Source organism: Carlito syrichta, unplaced genomic scaffold (genome assembly GCF_000164805.1).
Source record: "Carlito syrichta isolate Samal-C Ts95f unplaced genomic scaffold, Tarsius_syrichta-2.0.1 Scaffold312060, whole genome shotgun sequence".
Lineage (NCBI taxonomy): Eukaryota > Metazoa > Chordata > Mammalia > Primates > Tarsiidae > Carlito > Carlito syrichta.
This window is the reverse complement of record NW_007256156.1, coordinates 502,732-529,812: the sequence shown is the minus strand read 5'-3', so window position 1 is coordinate 529,812 and position 27,081 is coordinate 502,732. Positions and strand designations below refer to the sequence as shown.

Here is a 27,081-nt window from a genome sequence, read left to right as displayed (position 1 = left end):
CCCCCCCCCCCCCCCCCCCCCCCCCAAGCCACAGTCGCTGTGATAGCAGTCCCCCAGAGAATGGGAGGGGGTGTGGCCACCGTCTGACCAAGTCCGTGGCAGAAGCCCCCAACCGAGCAAACAGAAAAGTGACGATTTTCTTAAACGGACGCCTCCCTTCCTTTATTTTATTTTTCTTTTATCCCCTTCCCCTTTTTTGATGGGGGATGGTAATGACAGGAGGGACTCTTTTCTTCTCCAGTGGGGACTGGAATGATGCAATAACATCCCTAAAAAGCCCGGGGTCCTTCGATTGGCTTTGCCTTTGTCTGGGGAGAGGGGTCATTGGGTCCACGGCCTCCCCTTTTCTGTCTCCCCTCAACTCGAAGGAGGCATTGCCCTTAGTTAGTGAACTGGCCCTGGTAGGGTTACTGCCACACTTTTGGGTGAACCGAACATTTTAAATTCTTGCTCTAGCAGATTTTCCTTTCCTAGGTGGCAGTTGAGGGTAGGGTGGGGAGTGGTGGGGAGGGTGGTTCCTGCAAGGAGGGAGCCAGAGACCCCACTTGTTTTTTTTGGTCCCACCTTCCAGAATCCAGTTCCAGATTCTGGACTTGAGGGTTCTGGGCTGTGTCTATAGAAGCGAAGGAGAGAAGAGTGAGTGGCTTGGTTTTGGGAAACATGCTGGGGGCAGTTGCAGTGCTATTTTTTTTTAATGACTTTCAGCAGGGAAACCTTTAGCCATGTTAGTCTTGCTCCCCCCATGGTTTTGCAGACTCAAATCCAGGCCTACTGTATGGCTGTCTGAGGTGTTGGAACAGAAGGAGGTCCATTCCTGTTGGTGACAACACTGTGGTCCTGTTCTCGGATGAGCGAGGTGTAAAGGTGAGTGCGGCAAAATCTGTAATTTGGAACTTGAGGTTCCCAATCAGGGGCACCTTTGGGGAAAGGGACTTAATATGGTCATGGATGATTAATAGGCTGGGACTTGGAAAGAGGGCCTTTGTAAACCTACAAATGTCGTATCCCCATCCCCATGGAAGAAGCAAAATGGGAAGAGACTGGAAGGTAGGCTGGGTAAGAGTTGACAGCTGAGAATCCAAGCCCAGAGAGACCTTGTGATGTCCAAGAGCAGGCTCTTGCAAGCCTCCAGACAGGCAACCGGGCCTTGCAGGGGAGACCTGATGGAAAAAAGGTTCACGTGCAATAGGGATTTAGGCAAGGGACCACAACACCGTAGGAACATTCTGACTAGTTAACCATTTCCACAGGTTGCAGATTTTTTTCTGGTTGGAGGTGGAAATGATATATAGAGCAAACAAATTTGCTGAGGTCTTGGGGGAGGGCGAGTAGTGAATGTGCCAGGCAAGAGAAATTAGGAATAACTGCAGGGATAGGGAGTTGCTGCCATCCGAGACTTTGCTGTTATGAGGCCAGAGACTAAGTTACTGTGAAGTCAAAGAGGGCAGCCAAGGCAAAAAAAAAAAAAAAAAAAAAAATCAGATCTATAAATCTGATGGAGTATGTTGGTAGGAGTAAAGCTATAGAGAAACAGAAGAAAAGCCATGTCTTACCAGGAATGCAAGGGCTCTGATTTCCCTGGTGAGATGAGAAAGTTTTGGTGGTTGAGGCAGCTGTGGCTCAGCTGAGAATCAGGGGGCTGATTTCTAGATATTTAGGGAATCGATAGCATTCCCATCCATGTAGCCCACCTTGAGTACAGTAGCTTTGGTCAAGGAAACAAGAAGAAACTCAATGAGTAGCAACCTCAACAACTAACTTTCTTGCTGGGTAAGAAGAGGGGAGTGGGGGGAGCTATGAACCTAGCCTAGACAGGTGGGTTGACTGCTTTTATATAGGTGGGCTAGGGTCAGATCTAGGACTCCTTCACCCATCAAAAAAGCCATATTTCCCAGGGAATTTTTTTTTTTTTTTGAGTTGGAGTCTCACCGTGTCGCCCAGACTGGAGTGCAGTGGCCACTCCCGGCCACCGCAGCCTCGACCTCCTGGGCTCCGGCGATCCTTCCGCCTCAGCCTTCCAAGTAGCCGGAATTGCAGGCACGCACTACCATGCCCGGCTAATTTTTTGATTTATTGTAGAGATGAGGTCTCGCCTGCCCAGGCGGGTCTCGAACCCGCGGGCTCAGGCAATCCACTCACCTCAGCCTCCCAAAGGCGCGGGACTATAGGCTGAGTCACCCAGCCAGGCTTCCCAGGGATTCTTAGGGTCTTGTGTGCACAGGGGGCAGTAGAAAACCTCTAGGCTGGAAGGGTAAGTACAACTGTCTAGGCCTCTGGGTCGTAGCTTAAGCCTCAGCTGCTCCCTCTCTACTCCCCACCTGTCAGGGTCTAGGCGGTTCCCTCTGCAGGGCCTGGGGTGGACTCGCCTGCAAACTCGGCACTACACAGCTTCTCCAGCAGGGGGCGGAAAAGGGCCTGCAGCGACGCGCCGGACCCGAGTCCTCCATTTCAGGTGTGAAGCCCGGAGCCTCGGATCCACTGACATTATACATTTAAAATCGAATTTAAGGGTACCGGAGAACCAGATGTATCTTCGGGTCTGGCATTCTGTTTTCATTTCCTCCCGGTAACGCGTCGCTTCCTACCGTGCTCCCTGGCTTTGGAAGGCATTTGCATTTACATACTCGGTGATTATTTGAGTCACTAATACAGCCTAACTGGGAGTTTAATTGGAAATGTTAATCAATGCAATAGATCTGTGTCTGATTTGCACATTTGGTCAATTATCTGCAAGTTGGGGCAATCTTCACTGCACCCAGGGGATGCAATGAGGAGCGAAAGCATACGGGGGTGAGGGGACATAATTGGGAAGTAGACCTTGAAAACTGAAAAGAGATTAGCAATTTCCTAGTGGGGAGGGGAAATAATTCCAAAGGTGTGGTCAACAGAGGCCTGATTGCTGAGCTGGAATAGGATGGCCTTGGAACCCACACAGTGGAGGAGGAGACCAGAGGTTTCCCATGAGGTGGAAGGGGGCTAGATTTGAAGAATGAAGTTTTTTAGGGGTTGGAGGATTAAAAACTAGGGTGGAACCAACCCTGGGAGTCAGCAGTCAGGCATTCTGGTCTGAGTGTGTCTGTCCCTGTCTGGGCCTGTTTCCTTGTCTTTCAAATGATGGCGCTGGACTAGGTGCTCTCTAAGGTGGTAGTGACATTTTAGGAAGTTGGTCCATTTATTCTTAGTAAAAAACAGGTCCACTAAAGTACAGCTCTTCCCCCCCCCCCAAATTACCCCTTCTTTTTTTTAATGCCCTCCAGTTTTGGGGGGAAAAATGCAAAATTCCACAACCACATAGATTTCATCTCTTCCAGCTGTGTGGCTTTACTTTTATTTTATGTGAATGAGGACCAGGAAGGAAAACTGAAATTGAAGTTGATAATCCGCTAGGGACCCCATAGCCAAGCCCCAGAAGGCTCTAAATGGGGGTCTTATAGACTCCAGGGAGATTGGTGGGTGGCAGATATTCACTGGTGGCCTTTACTTCCTAACTCAACCTCAAAACGGAAGGGAAACTTGGAGTGATGGTGGAAGGGCCTGATTTCGGGTGTATATCCTTTTCCTGCGTGTTCTACTACCCCATCTCCCTCTGAGCCCTGGGGACCTTGTGGAATTCTACACCCTAGAGACACTATCCCTAATAATCAGTACAATAGTGCCCTCTAGTGACCTCAATGAGGACACCTTTGACGGAGCTCCCATACATCAGTGGCCCAGTCTGGGTGTTAATGCCATTGTACAGCTAATACTCCCTATGGATAAGGGTTCCTGTCCTTCCAGCCAGCCTGATGGAGACACTCCACCAGCTGCCACTTTCTGTAAGTCCTTCTCCTTCTTGCATATGGATGGGGCTGGGGGTTTATAGAGGAAGTCAGCCCCCTCCCTGCCCCAGTGTTATTTCCTTCTTTGGACCTGAGAAAGGTTCCAAAATTCCTTTTCCAGACATCTTCAGTGTTGAGCAAGGCATTTGCTATGGGAGAGCTCTGTAGTAGAGAGAGTAGTTATCCACAGCTTCCCCCCACCTCCAAGTCAGCAGCCCTAGTCCCCAAAGATTCTGGCAGGATGCTGGAATGCAGCAAGATGGGCATTGACTATTTGCAAGATGTACTGGCATATAACATGATATAGGCACACAGTACCCACAACACAGTATAGACATACAACATGGCATAGACATATGACACAATACAAATGAGACACATGGTGCATACACACAGCATAGTACAGATGCAATACACGTGCAAAAATGTATAGGTGCAGAGAAAACACAGTAGCATATTGACATGATCACATATGCAAGGTATTAACAAGATATTACATACATACCCAACATGATACAGAATATACACACAACATGGTATCGATACGACACAGCTCGCACATACAACACAGTGTAGGGAGCAGCAAGGTAACATGATCGGATATACAAGATCCAACATACACAGAACCCACCACACACACACACACACACACACACACACACACACACACACACACACACACACCTACACCTACTCAACACAACAGACTCCCAGGCAGGTGAGGAGTGTGGCTAGCAGGTGGAACACTATGTCCTACCAGTTGCTTCTGTACTGGTTCAAGCTAGGCAAGTGGTGGGTTCAAGGCAGGCTGCCATGGAGTTAATAAGTGGTGCTACAATTAGGGTGGCTGGAGGGAGGTTTAAGAAATACTCTTGATCTTGCTTAAAAACATGGAGGTTCTTGGTTAGTACAAGCTGGTGCATCTCCTCCCCATCCTTCCCCTCCGCCCCCCTTCCCACCTCCTCTAGCACTGTTTCCCACCTCAGTGTGTGGCTGCTGTCTCTGCTGCCAGTCCTCAACCCCAGGAGTGGGCTGGGGATTTCTTGATGTCACTCTTCCCATGCCCTTCTCAAGTCCCACTCCTCTCTGGAGCTTTGGCAGCCCTCACTCCTCCCCCCACCTAACCCTTTTGCAGGGTGAGATCATGCAGGGATGGGACAGAGAGGGGGCGGGTACACCACTCAGTGGCTCAGTGGGTGGGATTTGGAAAGGTTGCTTTCAGTGTGCTTGTGGGAAGCACACAGGGAATGCCAGGGATGCTGGGGGACAGACGTGCTTTGGAGTCTTGCCCAAGAGCAAGAGGCAGACCCAGAGTATGACTTGGCCTTTTTATTCAAGAAGGGGAAATTGTAGGTCATGGGCTTTTCTTGACTTCCTAAGACTTCAATTTTGCCATCTTCACGTTTTGATATCCATACCACCATGTCTTTGAATTAGGAACCTGTTCGTTCTGGTCTCTAATAAAATGGGTGCTAGCCTGGATCATGCTCTGTTGGGAATTAACATAGTTGCTGCTTTTCTTTGAGGTCAAACATTGGGGGAGGTGAGGGAAAAGCAGAATAGGAAGAATTGCAGAGCTTGGGGTCCAACAGAGGGAAGATCAGCCTCTCCCCTGGAAGGATCAAGTGATTGTGAGAAAAGATAGAAAAAAGAGGGGCTAAGGAGAACCTGTCTCCTTCATAGTCAGGCATGGAATTCTCTGTGAAGAAGATAGCATACATTATCACCAAAATAACCACAGCAAATGCAAATAGTATATACTCACCCTAAGAAATCCACAGAAAACGTGTGCCTGTAGTGGAGATAGGATGATGGTAGAAGGAAGTTTCAATTAAGGTCAGAGGTTGAGGTCGTCAGCAGCAGTGAGATGATAGCAGATTAGGAGACTTTAGAGTGCTATTGCCTAGGAGACAGACTTTCCTCTCCCACTTCTTTGGTGAAAGAAGTTAGTGGTAAGGGGATGGAGATGGAGACCCAGAGTTGAGAGAGGAAAGGCACTGAAGAGCAATGCCAGGTCATCAAGAAGCTCAGGTATTCTCAGAGCCAACCTGCATTAGCCATCATCTTTGCTTCCTTTTGTATGCTGGACTCTACCACCTCTAGTAGTTATTTCAAATTTCTCCATAATTATGCAAACAGTTCACATGCGTCTTACTTGATTCAGTTCTCCTAACATTTGTCCAAGGCAACTAGGGCAGGTCTTTTCTACCTTATAGCAAGCAGGCCCAGAGTGGTGAAGTGACTATCGGCAATTCTCAATTTGTAACACCCATCTCCTAACTCCTACTTCCATGCCCTTTCTGGAATCCTATGTAACAATGCTTTTTTACACTTCCTGCCTCTCTGACTCTCTAGCCTTCTTAAGGAATTTTTCTGAAATTCACTGTTTTGTATGTGTGTGTGTGTGAGAGAGAGAGAGAGAGACTTTAGGGGGGTGGACAAGGGAGGAGTAGCAGGTGGGGAAAGAGGTTCCCTCTCCCCCACAATGCTTCTCTCAGCAGGTTTCCCCCAAGAAAGAGCTGCTGAATCCTTGCGTCTTGTGGCAGCTGGTGTGTCCAGCACTGAGTCCGTCAGAGCTGAAGCTAGCCCGGCCCCTTCTCATGGGCAGCAGCGCCCACCTGTGCTGAGGTCCTGCAGCGGTGGCAGTGTGAGGTGAGTAATGGATTCCAGGACAGGAAGTTAGAGATTTCCAAATCCAGGTAAATGCTGCCTAGGTAAATGCTGCCTTTCTACCAGACCTCTCAATATCAAAGACCTTGTCTGGGCATTACCAGCTAGGCTGCAGGACATGGCCCCTACATTCTGGGGGATTTTGCCAGTACAGCTGCCCTTGGTCTTTTGATTCCCCCATCTCTATCATGGGAATGACAGCCTTGACCTACATTTTGGGATGAGGAAGAGAAACAACATAACAATCATTGCCAAGTTTTTTACAAATGTCAAGTGCCATCTAAGAGCTTCAGTGTAACATAGACATGCTTCCCATCAAGCTGTCATTTCTTTTCTCCTTCTTTCCTGATGTCTAAGTGGCATTTCAACCACATGCTGCACATTTGCCAATCAGTTCCTGTGATTTCTGTTGCCCCATAACCTTAATTTTCCATTCCTATTCAAAGTGTACTCTCACCTAATCTATCCCAGCTTCTGGGCCTGGCAACATTAGCTTAAACCTTCCTGAACCTTCCCTCTGCCTTCCCATGTAACCAGGGCATACTTCCTCCTCTGGCTCTCCAACCACACTTGAGTCTGTAGCTTGCAGTAGCACTTGCTTTCTGCTGCCTTAAATAATTCTCACATGGTTTCTGAGGTATTCATCTTAGCAGGTAGACTAGACTGTAAGCTTTTCAAGGGTAGGGATTAGATCTTACAGGTTTCTAATGTCCCTTAAAAGTGCCTGACAGTACCCTGGCAGCTTTACAAGTTGGGCCTCTCTTTCTTCCTCTGTGCTTCTTTCAGGTTTCTTGGCCTGCTTCTCTGATCATCTACCCATTTCTTTGTCTGCCTCTCAGCAATCATTATAGTTTCCTCTGTTGGCTTCTCCATCTGGCCTTCTGTTGCTATAACCTGCAGTCCAGCCACCTGTTTGTAGCTTGCCATTCCTCTGTCTGGTCCTCTGTCTGTCTCTTTGTCAGCTACTTAGGTGTCTCTTCCATTGCCCAAGTCAAAAAAGCAACCAACCAATTAAAAAAACAACAATGTTCACTATATGGGGAATGGGACACCTGAAACCCAATCCCCACCATTGCATATGTCCATGTAACAAACATATACGTGTACTTCCTGAATCTAAAATAAAAAATGGAGGGGAGGAAACACCCAGTAAGAAAAACAAACAACCCAAACAAAAAACAAAGGAGAAACAAGCAATGCAATTTTCTTTCACACTAAGCATAAGTTGGCCCTACAGGGTAAGGTAAAAATGGCAGCTCAGCAGCAGGTGTTTCTGTGATGCCTTCTCATGAAAGGGAAGCTCCAGAGTTTCAGCTGTGGAGTTGAAGGTATGAAATTACAGCCTTGTCGATACTGATGCATTCAACTTTCTAGCGATATTCTGGTAGGGGATTGTCTATAGACCTTGACGGACAGAAGGTAACTAGAACTGACTAAAATATGAAACAAGCCCCCTGGATCTCTCTTGGGTGTTCTGTAACAGCTACAATAATAACTTTTATGTATTGAGTGTCTCGTGTTGCCAGCTCTGTGCTGGGCACTTTACTTACTTGATACTATTTGCTCCTATGGTAACGCTGCAAGGTAGGTCTTTTTTCTTTTTTCTTTTTTGAGTTGGAGTCTCACTCTGTCGCCCAGACTGGAGTGCAGTGGCCGCTCCCAGCCACCGCAGCCTCGACCTGCTGGGCGCCGGCGATCCTTCCGCCTCAGCCTTCTAAGTAGCCAGAATTACAGGCGTTGCTACCACGCCCGGCTGATTTTTTGATTTATTGTAGAGATGAGTTCTCGCTGCCCAGGCGGGTCTCGAACCCGCGGGCTCAGACAGTCCACTCATCTCAGCCTCCCCAAGGTGCGGGATTACAGGCTGAGCCACCGAGCCGGGCAGTAGGTCTTTTTTCTAATAGATGTTGTTGTTTCTGATTATGCAAGTGATACTAGCTCAAGTTAAGTACTCTTATAATCATTGTTTTACCAGTGAGGAGATAGAGGTTGAGAGGGGCTAAGTAACTTGTCTATAACTGGAGACATACTGTGGCTTTGGGAGGAAACATGCTTGCTGGAGAGTTTTCAGGATGCCAAGTTATTTTGGAACCCTTTAGTGCTCATAAACACATATACACACACTGTCACAAGCACACTCATGTACTTTTGTATATTCATACAATCACATTATCTCCCAGTCTCACACTCATTTTTTATACTGGCCTCATTTGTAGTGATGATCACTCTTAGCCCCTTACCCTCACATATAATCATACTTATAGACACACTGCATTCAAGCACATTCACACTGCCATACACGTCTGCATATTCACATTTTCATATTGACACACCATACACTCTCACATTCATACTCACACCTTTCTACTTTTTATTACATACTTATAGTCACACACTTTCACACTCATATTCACACAGATGACACAGTCACCCTTGCCTGCTCAAATTCCTTTAAGTTACACACACTCTACACACAAATACATATCAACTTTCCCCCTGCACACATTCCAACTGTTTCTCCTACTCACAGCCGTACATGCCCTCTGTTTCATATACTCCAGTGTGCTTGCCCTGATGTCATCACTGTTTTCTTCTCAAAGTTACACAGGGATGTAATCAGGTTCAAATTCATTCTCATATATTCATGTTTATATGTGCTCACACCATATGCACTATCTCACCCACTTATACTCAGAAGTACACATTCTTACACTCATAAACATAGCACTGAAACCATCTCCTACCTCTGACACGTTTATACATAATCACACTTACATGTAGAAACACACATTTTGACACATAGTAACAGTCATGCACTCACCTTCTTCACACTGAGATATCACATTCTATACCAAACTCAGAGGCACACATCTGAAATACAGCCATACACACACATTTTCATAAACTCAGCCATTTTGACTGACAGCTATCACTCTACCCTCTCACACTCATACACAATCACTTACACATCCACATTGACACATATATACTCATTCACATTCAGTACTCATACAAGTTTACATTAATGTACAATCACACTTATTGCACACACACTTACACTCTCACATTCACCCATTCTCACATTCACAACCATACACTCAAAGTTATACACTCCTAGTCATTTTTACAGACACAGTAACACTCCCTCATCCACCTCACATTCATACACATTCCATATACACCCTCTCATACACTACCTGCCACTCATATGTTACATATTTTCACACTGGCACAATACACTTACCACACACATTTACACACATTCCCACTCTCCTCTTCTCATACTGACACACCTTCACGCACATCGCTCCATATATTCACACTACTGCACATGTAATGACATGCATGGTCTCTGTCCTGTATTTACACTGGCACACGCCACACTGACACACACAGTTCACATCGCAACAGTCAGTTCACGTAGACACACATATGTACTCATGCACAGGCAATTACTGATACAACATATGGCCACATAGACTCACACTCACACTCACCCTGTCACATCCTCCCTTACATTGATATACCTACACTGACCCACATGCTGAGGCAGTCACTCACTCTCCTGTAAACCATCACGTACTCTTACTCAGACTCTCATGTAGACACATCGACACTGACACATACTCTCTCACTGAAATCATTACATTGACTCACATCTACTCACATTGATTCATACATGCTGGTAGTGACCCACACTGTCACTCATACATATTTTCCCAAACTCCTTCCTACACATGCTCCACACACTGATGTTGTTACATTTATATACTTTCTTTCTTTCTTTTTTTTTTTTTTTTTTTTTTGAGTTGGAGTCTCACTCTGTCACCCAGACTGGAGTGCAGTGGCCGCTCCCGGCCACCGCAGCCTCGACCTGCTGGGCTTCAGCGATTCTTCCACCTCAGCCTTCCAAGTAACTGGAACTACAGGTGCGTGCTACCACGCCCGGCTAATTTTTTTTTTATTTATTGTAGAGATGAGGTCTCGTCAAGTTGCCCAGGCGGGTCTCGAACCCACGGGCTCAGGCAATCTTCTCACCTTGGCCTCCCAAGGTGCGGGATTACAGGCTGAGCCACTGAGCCCAGCCTACATACTTTCTTGCACACACACACAGTGATATGCCCCATGGCAGGCAATAGTCATATTCACAGTTGTCACTCCTTTTTCTTTCAATTTGCCACTAGTGCTCTCCTAATCCCTACTGGAAGGTTTTCTGGCAAGCAGTGGCCAAAGAAAGTGTTGGTCTTATCCAGAGTGCCAATGGGAAGTAGATTCTTTAAGAACAAAGCAGGAGAGTTTATGTCTAGGGATACATAGAAAAAGTTCAAATTCTTTCCACATAGTTTCCTTTTACAGAGATCATCTCTAATAGAGCCTTTGACAATCCTATCTAACAGAGGTTGGAGCTTATTTTCTGGTATGTTCATTTTCTGGAAGTTTGTGGCTTAACTTCCCATCTCATTTATCTCCTAGTGAGTGGGGGGAAAGTGAAAATGTGTTTTTAAATATACTCTTAATGATTTCCTATGCAAAGGTATGTGTTTCTGGTTTTATATTTATGATATAGAATTGCCTGCTGATTACACACAAGGAAAGAGTAGGCCTGTTTCTACCAGGCACTTCTAATCTGGCCAAGTCTACTTAATACCTCATTAACCCTGGAACATGGCATTCAAGAAAAGAAAAGAGAAGGTTAATGAACTAGCTGGATGAAAAAGAAAATTTCTACCATGAGAGTGTGCATGCGCATATGTAGACCTCACTGAATTTTCAACAGCTGTTACTAACAAGTTACCAGAGGAGATTTCTCAGTAGGCGTGGGTAAAGACAAGCTGAAGGAAGTTTCTTACACTCTAGACAGACTGTAGATTTCCTCGCAAGGGGTAAAAAGAAGCACAAACTCAAGAGTGAACCCATGGATCAGGAGCCTGATGCTAGAGCTGTATGCCACCAGAGATTTAGAAGCATGAGAGTGCCTTGTAGGACTCTCCCTATTATGTTGCCTCTCCTGTTGGCATCTCCCTGAAGCAAAAAGAGTGCAAAAGCTGCCCAAATTACCATTTGGTATGAGTTCTAGCATGCCATGGGAAAGAACCTATACTCTGAAACATCAACCAAGTTGTCTTTTGCCACCCCTTCGTTAGATTGAGAACTTCTTTGGTAGAAGCAACTATATAATCTTACTCATTTTGGATTCCTGATGCCTAGCACGGTGCTAGGTCTAGAGAAGCTACTTGTGAGACTCAGTTAAGAAAGTAAAAGGGGTAGATGGGTAGCAACATGTTATCAGTACAGATCCAGTGTCTCTATTCTTCTCTTTCTCAATCCCAGAATTGCAGTGGCATTACCACATCAGACTGAGAATCTTCTATGGACCACACATAGGGCTAGGCCGAAAGGGAGATTCAAATGGGTGAAAAACATACTCTGCCCTTGAGGTACTTTCATTTGTGTGGGAAAAATAAAGTCACAATGAAACAGTAGTACATGGCAACAGTCTTGAAGCTTGGGTTTGGAGGGATCTTTATCATGAAATCTGGGGGTCTTCAAGCTCCAGAAGCCTCCACAAGTGGTTGAGGGCAACAGTCAGAATTTAAGGAAGCCACTTTCCAAAGTATACCTCATAGATGTCTTGCTCAGCACAGGATTCTGCCATCTTCCCAGCAGATTGTGTAACAAAGCACTTTGGGCCTAACGTAAAGGAAGAAAAGTGAGCTATGGACCTTAATGGGAATATTGTTCTTAATTCAGATCTACCACCATCTCCTCTAGGAGATGACTTAAGAAAAACTGTCTGGCAATTTTATATTTGATAGGTTCTTGCCAATGCCTTAAAACTCACCAAAAGCAATTGATACAATTTGTAGGACTGGCTGAATATTAGGAAGGGAAAAATGCACCTGCCTGAATTTACTTGAATTCAGTGAAAAGCACTAAGTGAGAGGAGCCACACTTTTGTATTTGTATATTTTATACTATTCGACATATTTAATAACTCATTCTTTCATTATGATATAGCTGTTAGGAACACCAACCATGGCATCAGCCAGACCAGCATTTGAATCCCAGTTTGGACACTTACTAGCTGTGGAACGTTGTTTGAATAATTACATATCCCCCTTAAGCCGCAGTGTCCTCATCTATAAGATGAGAGTGACACTAATATCATCTGCCTCATGGAGTTGTTAAAAAGATGACATGAGATAACATGCAAGGATTAGCACAATGTGACTTATTATAATAAGTATTCAACGAATGATAGATCTTACTCTCTTTACCACAGCCCTTTGAGGTAGGTGCCTTCAAAGGGACAGGTCCCTGAAATATGAATAAATGGTATAGTTCTTTGCAGCCAAAGGGCTGATTTTTACAGAATTTATTATTTATTTATTTATTTATTTTTTGAGTTGGATTCTCACTCTGTCGCCCAGACTAGAGTGCAGTGACCGTTCCCAGCCACCGCAGCCTCGACCTGCTGGGCTCCAGTGATCCTTCCACCTCAACCTTCCAAGTAGCTGGAACTACAGGCGCGCGCTACCACGCCCAGCTACTTTTTTGATTTATCGTAGAGATGAGGTCTCGCTAAGTTGCCCAGGCGGGTCTCGAACCCGCGGGCTCAGGAAATCCACTCACCTCAGCCTCCCAAAGCGTGGGATTACAGGCTGAGCCACTGAGCCTGGCTTACAGAATTTATTGCATGTTTCCTTTAGGTCTTAGTTTTGTTAGTTATCAGTGCCCATTCCCACTCAAGAAGATGAGTGAAAAATAGAATTAGTCCATGGAGAGCTTCCTCAATTCCTGTGTCATTTAGGACTTTGCCACTGAAGCAGTTTCTTGTTAATTTAGACATCCCTTCTAGTCCTACAACTTCCTCCCTTAAAATCAGTGAAACCCTCAATGAAACCACCTTTATCTGCTAGTACAGAAACTTGCAGGGATGGGTAGTGGGTGACACTCCTGATGTAGGTGGAGCCAGTGGTCCGCTCTCTTAACAATAGGCACTCATCTGCCCTTCATTCTAATGTTGAAATGTCTCCTTTGGGTAAAGGGTCTGCCCATTTTTAGTCTTTTGTCCCAGACACCGTAATGCAGGCATAATTCACTAACTCCAAAGACCTAAGGACATTTATGTGCAAAGATGTGGATAACTGAGAATGTATCATATCGTGTGACTGAGGAAGCAGAAATAAGAGCATGGGCATCAGAGTCACACAGACACGGGATTGTATCTTCTTACTTTTCCAGTTACTAGCTCTATGACTTTGGGCAAGTGACTTAATGTCTCTGAACATCCATTTCTTCATCTGTAAAATGGGAATACTGTGCTAATAATATCTTGTGTGATTATGCCAGTTATGTGAACTTGTACATCAGTACCTTTTAGCAGAGTGCCTGAGACATGATAATATCTCAGTGAATGATAGTGATTTTGTTTATGGCTTATAAAATCTGTGGCAGTAATTGCAAACATCTTCTATTGATAGAATGTCTTAAAATTACTTCAAGACAGTTCCCGTATGTGGAACATTTGAGTCTCACAGCCTTTTCTAGATGAAGACATAAATTCAGTTGAGCCAAGCAATGTATCCAAAGTCATGCAGCTCATTAGTAAAGGCACCAGTGCAGTTTGAGTATTTGCATCTTCACTTCACAAAGCCTTTGGGGCTATAGTTTGCAAATAATAACTATTTGAACCAAGAATAATTCTTTTTGTGAAAAAGAATTAAATCCTAGCTACAGTTTATCTACTAGTTGAACCATACTGTATTTCTCTTTCTGTCTTATGCAATGCCCAGGATATTGCAAGAATGCAACAAATGTGGCATTATAGCAGTACTCTTCCGAACGAGGCTGAGTGATTTTTGCCCACAATGATATCTTCACCACCAAGAGGAATATCATTCTTGAACCAAACCACGTGGTTCTGTTCATGCTACTCCAATAACACCAAATGTTCAGAATCTGGAAATGCTTAAATCATCTTTAAGGACTTCAACACACCTCTGGTGTTATTTGGCCATTTACCTTCTAACATGAAAGTTACAAGACATCAAGCTTGGTAAACTTCAGCGAGATGATAGAAGACAAAAAGATAGGAGTGCTTTTGCCCTCTCTGTAACATTTGCATCATAGCCATACATTCATCTTAAAGCACTCTTTTCTTGGTTTTCATGACATCATATTGTCAGTTCCTCCACCTCTTTGACCATCTTTCTCAGGGATCACCGGCCCCTCCTCTTTCAACCCCTAGATGTTGCTGTACCCCAGAGATCTTCTATTCTCTCTCTTACTCTATATTCTTTCTGGACAATTGTACATATTCCTGTGCTGATGGCCTCCAAATTAGTATGTTCAGCCCACATGTCCAGTTCTCCACTGAACAGTTTCATAATGTCAAATGAATGTGTTAGAATCACTACCGCAATTGTATTTATTGCCTTAATATTGCTGTCTCTATTGAGAGGAATAGATATAGCGAAAGAGATATTTTTCCACCACATATGATTTGAAATTTCCTTCCACTTTTTATTACTTGCTATGTGGTTTATACCTCTCAAAAACAGATTCTTAGATATTTGTCTTCCCACTAGATATTTCTGGCTTAATTTTTACTGAGAGTTCCAGTATCACTGTTTTTATTCTCTCATCTTTGCATATTGACTTATGCAAAAGTTATGTATTTGAGGTTCATTTGCAGGTATTTAGTCTTTGTAGAATTATTATGTTTATTGGTAAAGTCTATATAAAAATTTGGATGAATTTTGTGTAAAACTTATGTGCTGTCCTATTGACCAAAAACATTAGAATAATTTGTTGTTATTTTCTTGAGAACACAATTATTGCTGGTATTTCATGGCTGCTGATACAAGGGACTTTCAACATATTCGTTTTGTTATGATCACACCAACTTCATTAGTTGTTTTTGATCACCATTCTAGGGTATTTTATTATTCTCCTTTCACAAATATAGAAACTGAGGCACATTTCTGTTTGGAATCCCAAACATAAACTAAAAGCTCCAAAAACATTAAGTCTCCCACACTCCTCTGGGCCTCTTTGGAAAGAAATATATGTCTACACAGATTTCCATTTGGGGTCTTGAGACCAGTTAATCCCAGCAGGCCTAGCATTCCTGCCATCTTTGGCCAATGTCCAAAATAGAGGCCCCACTTGAAAGCTCTCTTCTTGTGTCTTCCAATTCCTATACCACTTGTGGCTCCTCTTACCTGACTGAGTTTCTTAGTGTTGTCACTTTTCAAAATTATGTCAGTGTTGCTACTTGGAACATCCTACTTCATGGGAAAAAGAAAAATTCCCCAACTCTTCAATCTTAGACATATGCTGCGTTGTCACCTGAGTAGTAGTTCTGAAATTCAAAGCTAACCATGCTATCCCACTGCTCGAAATCTCTTCATATACATAGGAAATGTCTAAACCCTGTGGAAAGGCATATTAGATCTCTTGTAATTTGCCTCTACTGATCTTTTGTATTTTCATTCTTCTACTTATTTTGTGTCTAATCTATTTTTCCTTGTGCCTGTGACATGGTTTGGTTACTTGTTCTTCCTAGTTCAACTTAAGTGTGCTTCCCTGTGAAACCTCCTTCAGGCTGTTGGGAGTTTATCTCTCTATCCTTCCATAGCAACCTATTCTCACCTTTGCACTGAGATGTCATAACTGACACCATTACTTTTTAAGTCTCTTCAAGGGCAGGAAAAACCTTGTTCATTTCTTACCCTAGAACCTGGTGAACTCTTACTTATCCTTCAATACCCTGCTCAAGTGCTTTATCCTCTAACCCATCTGGGCAGCATTGGCTGTCTTTCCTCCGCCATCCTTTCAAAGCATCCTCAGCCTACCTTGGCACATAATTTGACACTGTGTAATGTCGAATAAATGAATACACTGATGTTTAATGAGTTTCTCAGGAGTAGAGAGTAATCCAGAAGTAGGGCTGGAGCTAGTCACTCTTCCTTTGTTAGAGACTATTTTTAGGGGGTTATAAAAGATCTAACTAAAAATTAACCCCTCAAATTAAGGCTGCATAACAAGATACAGCTTAGTTCTTAAACATACTGACAAAGAGTGTCTTTTTCTAAATGTTATGTTCCTAATGCATTTTCCCAAGAGAGATCTGTTTTGCTCATATATCTACAGTTCTAGCAAATGTTTTGTGTCAGACCATACTGATTCCTTCTGTAGTTCAACAGGGGCCAGGGTTCTGGCTCTTTCAAGTCTTGTACATGTTACTTTCTTCCAGAGGTTTGAGATTGTTTCTCTTACTTAAACAACACCAACATCATCTAATTCAGCATAAGCAATGGCCCAAATCTAAGGAAGCTAATCTATCATGCTTGGAGTATTCATTGGTTGAAATACACTGCTGAATAATAATAGCTTACACCAACAGTGTTTTCTACTTTTCAAATCCTGGTATACTCCTACTCATCCGTCATCCCCTGCTCAAATGCTACATTCTCTGACCATTCTCGGATTATTAGTTACTGGTCCTACTCTGTCCCTCCGAAGTATCTGTGTCTACCTGGATTGCATCACTCTGTATTCCTATTGTATGCATATTGCATGCATGTCTGGCAGGGAGCTCATTAAAGATAAGGACTGGTCATTACTCATTTATCTTTGTATCCCCTATACCAGACATAGTACCAGGTACATATGAATGTTGGTGACAGAGGGATGTGAAATCAAGCAGTGATATTCACTGGAGCAATATCAAACACATTCCTTATGTGTGGAAGTATGATTTCTCATATAACAGTCAGTTGAAGATAGTCTTGTCCTCTTCTGAAGTGCTATAGCCTCTCTTTTTTTTATTAAGTTCTCATTTTTCAATGCACATACCTTGCTTGTTTTGTAGTTCTATTTTTGTCTGTATATAATATACATTTTTACATATAATGTACAGCCAGGGATGAAACATGCTACTGGCACCTATAACCTCACTCTGGGCTGGACACTTATATGTTTTCACTTATCACTTAGTTTGATGCCTGGCACATGGGCACCAGTAAATATCTGTGGTTTGAGTAAATGAATGCATGCACAGATTGGCTGTTTAAGTGGCCTTAATATTAGATCATACTCTTGGAGTTGCTATCTGGCTCCTCAAAGTATGGTGCACCTCTGTTTTGATCTCAGGAGTTCTTGAAGTGAAGTCAACAAAGATAAAGCATTAATTGATTTATTTTCCAGTAAAAAGAAATGTTGGGCTGAAATAAGATCTTTTCCTCTCTTTTATGCAGCTATATAGCCTATAAACCCTCATTATTAAGGTGGGCAGAATAGTATAGGGCATGCGTACGTGATCTGCTGGAGTCACAAGACCAGCTGGTGGTTGGCTGACATGATCAGGGAGTGTAATGACACAGATAATTTATCAGGCCCAATCTTTTTTTTTTTTTGAGTTGGAGTCTTACTCTGTCACCCAGGCTGAGGTACAGTAGCACACTCCCGGCCACTGCAGCCATGACCTGCTGGACTCAGGTGATCCTTCTACTCCAGCCTTCCAAATAGCCAGAGCTACAGGTGCCCACTACCATGCCCAGCTAATTTTTTGATTTATTGTAGAGACGAGGACTCACCACGTTGCCCAGACTGGTCTCGACCCTGCGGGTTCAGGCAATCCTCTCATTTCAGCCTCCCAAAGTGCTGGGATTATAGTCTTGAGCCGTATCCGGCCCAATCTTAAAGGAGAAAGAACAGTCTGAGATGAGCATCATTTGAAACAGAGTTATATACATTTATTATGAACACCCAGGCTTTCTCTCCTTTCTCTCCCCAATATTTTTGTCAGGATGTGTTCTAGGCCACTGTCCAGGCTCCACAGGAATAATTTGGGAACTACTGTCTGATTTCCCCATCAGTCTGTGGATTCCAGCTCTTTGCACCAGTCCCCACTTCTGCTTTATCTGTAACTTTCCTCCCAGAACACCATATCATCTCTCCTTTGAGATGAGGGCTGGACCCTGTGATCTCAGCTTGAGGGCTTCCCAGGGCCACAGAAAGACTTACGCACATGGAGGTCTTCACCTTGTATGTGTGAGAGGACTGGGGAAGCAAAACTTGTCTTGTCCTGGGGTAGGCATCTGCTCTAGCACAAACCAGTGATGAGCCATTTCTTCAATAAGTAGACAGCAGCAGCTGCAATCAGCTAGTAAAGTAATGAACAGCAAGGGGGATTCCAGTAACATAAAAATAAGGAACTCGTATAAGCTGGGCATAGGAAGGCCATGGGAAAGCCAACATACTCAGTTGTGAAATTATCCTTCAAATCAGGCTTTTGATTTCTAGATGGATTACTTTGGGTATATTGTGATTTTTTAAAATATACATGGTCAGTTTTCTCTAAGGCAAAACATTTGTATTTGGTGGAGTCAAAAATGGGAAATTCCTAAAAGTAAGGCCAAGGTTAGCTGAATGTTTTATCTCCTACCACCGTGAAGTGAGGCAGATGGAAAGTAGGTCTTGTGTCCTGTCTTTCTTCAGTGTTTCAGAAAAGCCTTTTTGTAGATTGTATTCCCCCTTCCTTAACCATAGCTCTCGAATAAGTCTCTGAAATGCACACTCAGCTCTTTTAAAACATGGGCATGTTAGCCTAGTTCAAGGGGCAAAATCTTGAGAAGAATTGCATTTTACATCAGTTCAAATTCTTTAACCTCCACTTCTGGCAAAAAGTTACGTTTTAGTAAATTGTGACCTTTGCTAAATTGATGTAAGTTTCTGGTTTAGAAATAATACTAGGTCTCAGTTTCCCTCATTGTAGCTGTCCTCTTCAAACATGTTCTGGGTACCTTCTCTGGAGAAAGCTGATTTGGGTACAGGGAAATTTTTGAGAATAGAGCAAGGACCTAGATAAGAACCATGATGCACAGATTGAAAAGCAGTCTCCAGGCACCTTTATAGTATGCAAAAAGTCCTAGTAAATTCAGGAATTGAATTTCTGAGCTTAAATGTGAGGAAAATTGTGGATATTTCACTGGGGTGGATATTTCACTGGGGTGGATCAGGGAAGGATATAATTATCACTCATGCATGGTAACAGAGAGCAGCTAGAACTCCAGAAACTCAAGACATTGGTTTACTATATCTTACTCACTTCGGATTTTAATCTGCATCTTACTTGTTCCATCTGAATGCTTCCAAGGATATTATGTTCTCCTTTTGACAACTAGAAATTTTTTTTTTTTTTTTTTTGAGTTGGAGTCTCACTCTCTCACCCAGACTGCAGACTGGAGTGCAGTGGCCGCTTCCAGCCACCGCAGCCTCGATGCACTGGGCTCCGGCGATCCTTCCGCCTCAGCCTTCCAAGTAGCTGGAACTACAGGCACATGCTACCATGCCCGGCTGATTTTTTGATTTATTGTAGAGATGAGGTCTTGCCAAGTTGCCCAGGCGGGTCTCGAAACCGTGGGCTCAGGCAATCCACTCACCTCGGCCTCCCAAAGCGCTGGGATTACAGGCTGAACCACCGAGCCTGGCCAGAAATGTTTTATTACTAGATTTTGCTTCCGTTTTTTACCCCCACCCATTTCTTTGAGGCATCTTTTAGGGTAATTACTTCTGATTTTTATGCTTAAAAAATATCCCTACCTCTGTTCTTTATGCATTTTATTTTCTCTTCTTAGAAGCATCAATAATAGAAATGGAAAGCTGAAAACTATAATAATGCGTCAGTTTGCAAATATAAATACATATTAGATAATCATTAACATTTTCTGGGCATTAACTCATGTAGCATACACAGTGCATAATAAAGTATGGTGCTGCATACATTGAGAAGCTTAAGAAGCCATTTGAGAAAGAATTATTTTTAAATAGAGAGCTATTTGTCTCTTATAATATATGCAGTATATGAGATCTGGATGCTGCATTATGCCTATTGATATCCTTATTTGCAACGTGACATTGAGATTTGCAACTATAATATGCTGGCTTATTGGACTTAATTAATGACAAGTTCCACCTGAAAATAATGACAGTCACTCGTAAAAATGTTAGCAGAGAACAGGACTACAGCAGAACCAACCTCACTTGCTTGTGTGTATGAGAGGGAACATGAATGTATTCTGTGTGAGTGTGCTTGGATGTATGTCAGCAGTGAGCTATCTCTTGCATGATCTAAGATTGAAACTAGGTGACTGTAGAAAGAACTAGTGCCTCCCTTGCTTGTCTGGCTGCTTTTGCAAATCTCCTGCCTAACAAGTAGCTCAGCTCCTCCTGATCAAATGATCTTAGAATTGGCTTCCCTCCATTACACACTGTAATGGTATCTCCCTGGCAAGGCTCTCTGAAACAGCACACCCCTGTCTCTGATAGCAGAGTTCCCTTGGTGAGTGCCCCAGAAGAGGCAAGCTCCAAAACAAGGCCATCTAAGAATTGGTACAACCAGCCAACCAAACCTGTTGGAGTTTTGTCAGTAAATCACCTAGCCTTGGGTCTTTGGATGGGAAAAGCAATTGAAATCAGTAAGTACCAGCCTGAGGTGGGTTGAAATGAAGAAGCTAGACCTGTCATATGGATATTTGGGTAGGATAAATATGTATATATGAAGAGTATGTGCATTTGTGGGTTTACCTGAATACACATTGTATTGGTGTGCTGGTAAGGGAATTGACAAGCGTTTAGGAGTGGCGGGGTTTCTAGTCTCAGTTCTTTCTCTTATTTTGTGACCCTGGGCAAGTTACTTAACCTCTATGCTTTGTAAATTCCTCATGTGGCAAATGGGGATGACTCTCCCTTCTTTACAATATTATGTCAGGCTTAAGTAAGAGCAAGGCAAGACGAAGAAACTCTTTGAACACTACAAAGTTATATATTTAAAAATGAGATGCTGATAGTCAGATGGTAGCTGACTGCTAAATGATGCCCAATAGCTTGGCAGTTAGACTAGTGCTGATATTTCTAAATATATCGTCTCATCTCTGACCTGCTACAAGCCAGCATATAGACTTATGCAACATTATTAAAAACTTACTCATAAGCCGAGCTCGGTGGCTCAACCTATAATCCTGCACCTTTGGGAGGCTGAGGTGAGTGGATTGCCTGAGCCCGCGGGTTCGAGACCTGCCTGGGCAGCGAGACCTCATCTCTACAATAAATCAAAAAATCAGCCGGGCGTGGTAGCGCTTGCCTGTAATTCCGGCTACTTGGAAGGCTGAGTTGAAAGGATCGCCGGAGCCCAGTAGGTCGAGGCTGCGGTGGCCAGCAGCGGCCACTGCACTCCAGTCTGGGCAACAGAGTGAGACTCCAACTCAAAAAAAAAAAAACAACTTATAACTGCAACAAATACATATAGTGTATAGAGTTCCATTTTGTTACCTCACACATGTATGTAATGCCTATTGGAAACAAGAGACTACTCTATAGTATGAAGGCATACACTTATGACTGAGGGGCTCTTACCCTCAAGGAACTTATGCTCTAATGAGGAAAGTGATATAACAACTAAGTGCAATTTTAGAAAAGATGATGGAAATGCTTAGTTGTGCCTATCTAACTGGCTATAGTTAGTGAGTGGGCTGTCCCTTTCCTACCTGGTCTGGAATTACAGTGTGGGTTCAGAGTGGCTCGGAGATCCAGACCTGGCTCATTATTACCCCTTAAAATGTCCTCTTTGACATCTTAGCATATTATGGGGACAAGTTGTTGTAGAAATCTAAAGCAATGTCTAATATTTCTTTCAAATCCTAAGGCATTGTCTCCCTGTAGAAGGCTAGATGAATTTTTTCTTTTTATTGGCAATTAAAAAACGTCTACTACATCTTCTTGCATTATCAGTCATAAGTGAGCTAGTTGCTTTATTTGCCAATAATGCATCCAAAATAACATGGATTTAGCATCCACATAGGCTAGTTAGCAAAGCATGGTTTGTTTCTCAGTCAAGTCTATACCTCAAAGCCATTTTGAAAACGTATGCTTTTAGTTACAAGAGAGCCCAGGAAAGAGCCAGCAAGTGCAACTTTTGGATCCTTTTGCCCACCACCAAAGTATAATTCAGTGTACACATCATTCTGATAGTAAGAACAGTAACCTCATCCTCAGAGCAAAGAGCAGCCCAGGGTTGATATCATTGTTTAAGGAGGCATTAGTTGACTTTAAGTCTAGATTTGCTTAATGCTTTGAAGTCTGAGGGCTGTCATTTAAAGTTCAGTTCTTCTTGATCTATACAGCTATTTATTGTTATAAAGAATTCCCAAATACTCCCATGTTTTATTGTAGTGAGAGGTCTTTGATCAATTTACCTTTGAAATCCCAAAATCCATCTTCTTTTATATGTGCTTGTGTCAGTTTGTTATTGTAGGGCTGTTATTTCATCAGTATAAGGTTTCTTTTAATCATATTCTTCATGTATGTATAATTGAAACGTTAGGAAGTTCACCTTGGAAATTTCTCCTGGCCTACATCTCAGTGCTATGTTAAGTCTTCTCATTTAAGATGTAAAGGACATTAAACAACAATGGCATACTCACCAATTTGTGATAATAACCTTGTGTGGCTGGTGGCTTTGGAGATTTGCCTGTGGGTTCATTAGATCATGACTGTGCATATACTAACCTGGGCTTTTATTTTTGAAAAGAGCGAAGTACTAATTTAGTTTTCATGAGGAAAATATGAAAATAATTATTTAGATTTCAAAAGCAGACAGGATAATACAGACATATGGTAGTTTCTATATGTATCTCTCATATTATCAGATCTGATAAAAATATTTATTTCAGTTGCTTATGGCTTAATAGATGGCCTTGCAAACTGTAGGACTAGTATTTCTGGATTCTCATCCTTCACATACCTAATGAGCACAATAGGTATTTTTTGTTGTATCTAGTCCAACACATGCTGTAATATGAACTTTGGTCACATTAGCTAGAGTATAGTTGTTTACTCAGCTACCTCCTTGACTTCTGGATCCATGTAAGTTGGCAGCTTTCTTTCTTTCTTTCTTTCTTTTGAGTTGGAGTCTCACTCTTGTCACCCAGACTGGAGTGCAGTGGCCGCTCCTGGCCACCGCAGCCTCGACCTGCTAGGCTCTGGCAATCCTTCCGCCTTAGCCTTCCAAGTAGCTGGAACTACAGGATGAGGGCTCACCAAGTTGCCCAGGCGGGTCTTGAACTTGCGAGCTCAGGCAATCCACTCATGTCCGCCTCTCAAAGTGCAGGATTACAGGCTGAGCCACCGAGCCTGGCGGCGGCTTTCTTTTTTGTCATACCCAGCTTTCTGTGAGTGCTCAGTTTAGCACTGCGCTGATTAATAGAATTCATTTTGGAGGAATGAGAGAATAATGACAATTGTTTGTAATTTATAATCATGTATCTTGACCATAGTTTTTCTCCAAAATGCTTTGCAGTAAAGTTCTGTGTCAAGGCAAGCCAGTGAAGGGCTGTGTGTGTGTGTTCTTGTTCATATATTTGCCTGCATGTGCCCTCACACATATGGTGAGGAAGGGAGGAAGAGAAAGTGAGACAGAAGAAGAAACAGAAAGGTAGTCAGTACTAGTGTTCTGAAAAAAGGGGTGTTCACAGGCTCCTTGATCATCATGAAACAAGAGGCTCATTTCTTTTCTTTCTTTCTTTTTTTTTGAGTTGGAGTCTCACTCTGTCACCCAGACTGGAGTGCAGTGGCCGCTCCCGGCCACTGCAGCCTCGACCTGCTGGGTTCCGGTGATCCTTCCGCCTCAGCCTTCCCAGTAGCTGGAACTACAGGCGTGTGCTACCATGTCTGGCTGATGTTTTGATTTATTGTAGAGATGAGGTCTTGCCAAGTTGCCAGGCGGGTCACGAACCCATCTTTTTTTTTTTTTGAGTTGGAGTCTCACTCTGTGGCCCCAACCTGGCACCTGCTGGGCTCCAGTGATCCTTCTGCCTCAGCTTGCCAAGTAGCCAGAACTACAGGTGCACGCTACCATGCCCGGCTTATTTTTTGATTTATTGTAGAGGCAAGGTCTTACCGTGTTGCACAGGCTGGTCTCAAACCTGCGGGGTCAGGCAATCTTCTGGCCTTAGCCTCCAAAAGTGCTCGGGTTACAGGCTTGAGCTTCCTTCCATGCCTGGCCTTGAGGCTCATTTCTTTCCTTTTCTTTCTTATTTTTTTTTTTTTTTGAGTTGGAGTCTCACTCCTTCACACAGGCTGGAGTGCAGTGGCCTGCAGGCTCACAGCCACCCCAGCGTCGACCTTCTGGGCTCCAGTGATCCTTCCACCTCAGCCTTTCAAGTAACCCAGAACTACAGATGCATGCTACCACGGCCAGCTATTTTTAATTTTATTGTAGAGACAAGGTCTCACCAAGTTTCCCAGGCTGTTCTCGAACCGGCAGGCTCAGGCAATATACTCACCTCGCCTCCCAAAGTGTTGGGATTACAGGCTGAGCCACCAAGCCTGGCAGAGGCTCATTTCTTACTGTTGATGAATTTCAATTGTAATTACAAAGCACTGGTAAACCACATTAAGTCCCAGGGGCTGCATAAAAAAATATACCATCCACAAACACGGTTTGAATTGTGTCTGAAAAGCCTAGTAGTCAAGTATGAAATCAATTTGTGAACAGATGTAAACTGTTCCTGGGTTTATTCAAGTTAGCTGTTTCTCCACAGTGTTAAAGGTGAACAACTCTAAAAGTAAAATGAATGGCCTGTGCCTAGATCCAATGTGCCACTGACTTGCAAGTTTCCATCCTATTGTAGAAGTGAATGACAACAGTTAAACTTTGAAGAGAAACAGTTGTTTTATTAGGTTCCTAGAGAATAATTGTGCGTTTGTACACTTCTTTAAATAGAGCCTATAGCCGCCCTAAACAAAATAGTCTCTTTCAAGATCTTGGAAATAATGACATCATAGGCAGATTGAACAAGCAATCCATTAATAGTATCCCTTGTGAAAAGCTGTCTTGGGTAAGGACCTGGATTAGTAGATTGGTATTGTTTATAAACATAACATAATGGAATCCCCCTTTTTCTACATTTATGGACTAGTAGGAGATACCTCTCACTTGGGAAAAAAATACATTAAGAGCAAGACTTCCTTGCAGGTTCCTGCCCTTTCTTCACTGGTCTTCTAAAAGTGGGCTTTGAAACACTTGCTTTGAAGGTGAGTTAAGGGTAGTAAAAACCCTCCCTACTATTCTTTCATCATCAAATCAGAATCATCTGCATTCATTAGCAGACGATGACTGGTTGTACCTTGTAAAGAGTAGTAAAGAACTGAAGTAGTATCAGGCTAACCCAAGCAAAACCATAACTGAAATGTGTAGGGAAATGAAAAGATCATTTGGTTTATGCTTTACTAAAGTTCCTGTTGTGGAACTGGACACAGGTTCTTCCATTTTATTTCTACCTCTGTAAAAGATTTATTCCAACTCTTCTTGTGATGCCCTGATGAGTTGAATGGAATTGAAACACTTTCAGTTTGGTAGGCAGTAGAAATATATGCCATATAAGCTGGGTCCTTTGCAGAATTTCTGTGATACTGACCACGGTAAGTGTGTGCTGTTAAAATTTTGTTAGGGACTTTTAGTGCAATATAGAAGAGTTTAGCTTGAGTTTTATATCCCAAGTATCCCTTTCTTCCCAGCATAAACTATACCTGGTCAAACAAGGTCAGGGTAATCAAGCAGCCTGAAAAGAAGCAGGGCATCTACCTGCTTCTCTGTCAGAGGGAGTAATTAGGAACAGAAAAAAACACTCTGTTGTTAGTCACATCTATTTATCAAGAACAAAGGCGCATAGTATTTTAAATTCTGTAGTTGAGCTAGCACCCTGACTGGCACAAACTCTTATTTACCTTATGCAAGATCAGCTTTGCATATCATTTAAAAGAGGTCATGCAGTGTGTTTCTCTGACTTCTGTCATCTCAAGTTAAGTAATGTGTCATCAGAAAATATATATCATCCAGAAAACGGTGGCTCGCTCTCTCTCTGAGACATATTATTCAGAACTCTGTCTTCTAGGTATTTCTATTTTAAAATGCCCAGTTTCTTTGCAATAACTTTCAAATGTTATTATTTTTTTAACCAAGTTAGATTTTGTTTATCTGAGTTTTATGTAATGATCACTTCATATTTGGGCATTATTTTTGAACCCAGAAAAGTTAAACAAACAGATCAAGAAAAATCTAGTGCTTCTGGTGGCAACTTCTTCTCAGTGACTAAATTAAAACCATGAATCTATCCAGTATGGAATAATACCACTAGTGAAGTTAGTCTTAAACTCACTTTAATTCTAGAGAAACAGTAAACTTAGAAGGACCAAAAGTCAAAATGCAAAAGAGAATGTGGACACATTGGCATTTGTTTCATATTCTAGTTAAAATATTTACTAGTACCAGTGGTATCTATGAATATACTTTATCCTTGACATCAAGTTACTTTTTCATTGCATCTGGTGCTGTAGTTTGACCTGTACAGGAAAACGCGAGGCTTATCAAATTGCTGGCGTTAGTGATAAAACATGTGTTTTTACCTATTTATTTATGTTGGGGAAGACTTCTTTTTTAAAATTTAATTATATTTTTATTTTAAAGAAGTGGGGAGCCGGGCTCAGTGGCTCAGCCTGTAATCCCGTGCCCTTGGGAGGCTGAGGT

At 42.9% G+C, this 27,081-nt stretch overlaps 1 protein-coding gene across 2 annotated transcripts in view; it reads left to right on the top strand.

Moving 5' to 3' along the window:
• The window catches only part of PAK3 (p21 (RAC1) activated kinase 3), a 293,428-nt gene that overhangs the window by 175,647 nt on the left and 90,700 nt on the right, over window positions 1–27,081 (top strand). The window contains exons 1-2 of one of the 2 annotated variants that reach the window (XM_021718265.1): window positions 569–636; window positions 755–864. The exons of the other annotated variant lie outside the window; for it this stretch is intronic. The gene's annotated coding sequence lies outside the window, so the exon portion shown is untranslated. Of the gene's footprint in view, window positions 1–568; window positions 637–754; window positions 865–27,081 lie in introns of those variants that run through there. 2 annotated transcript variants of the gene reach the window in all.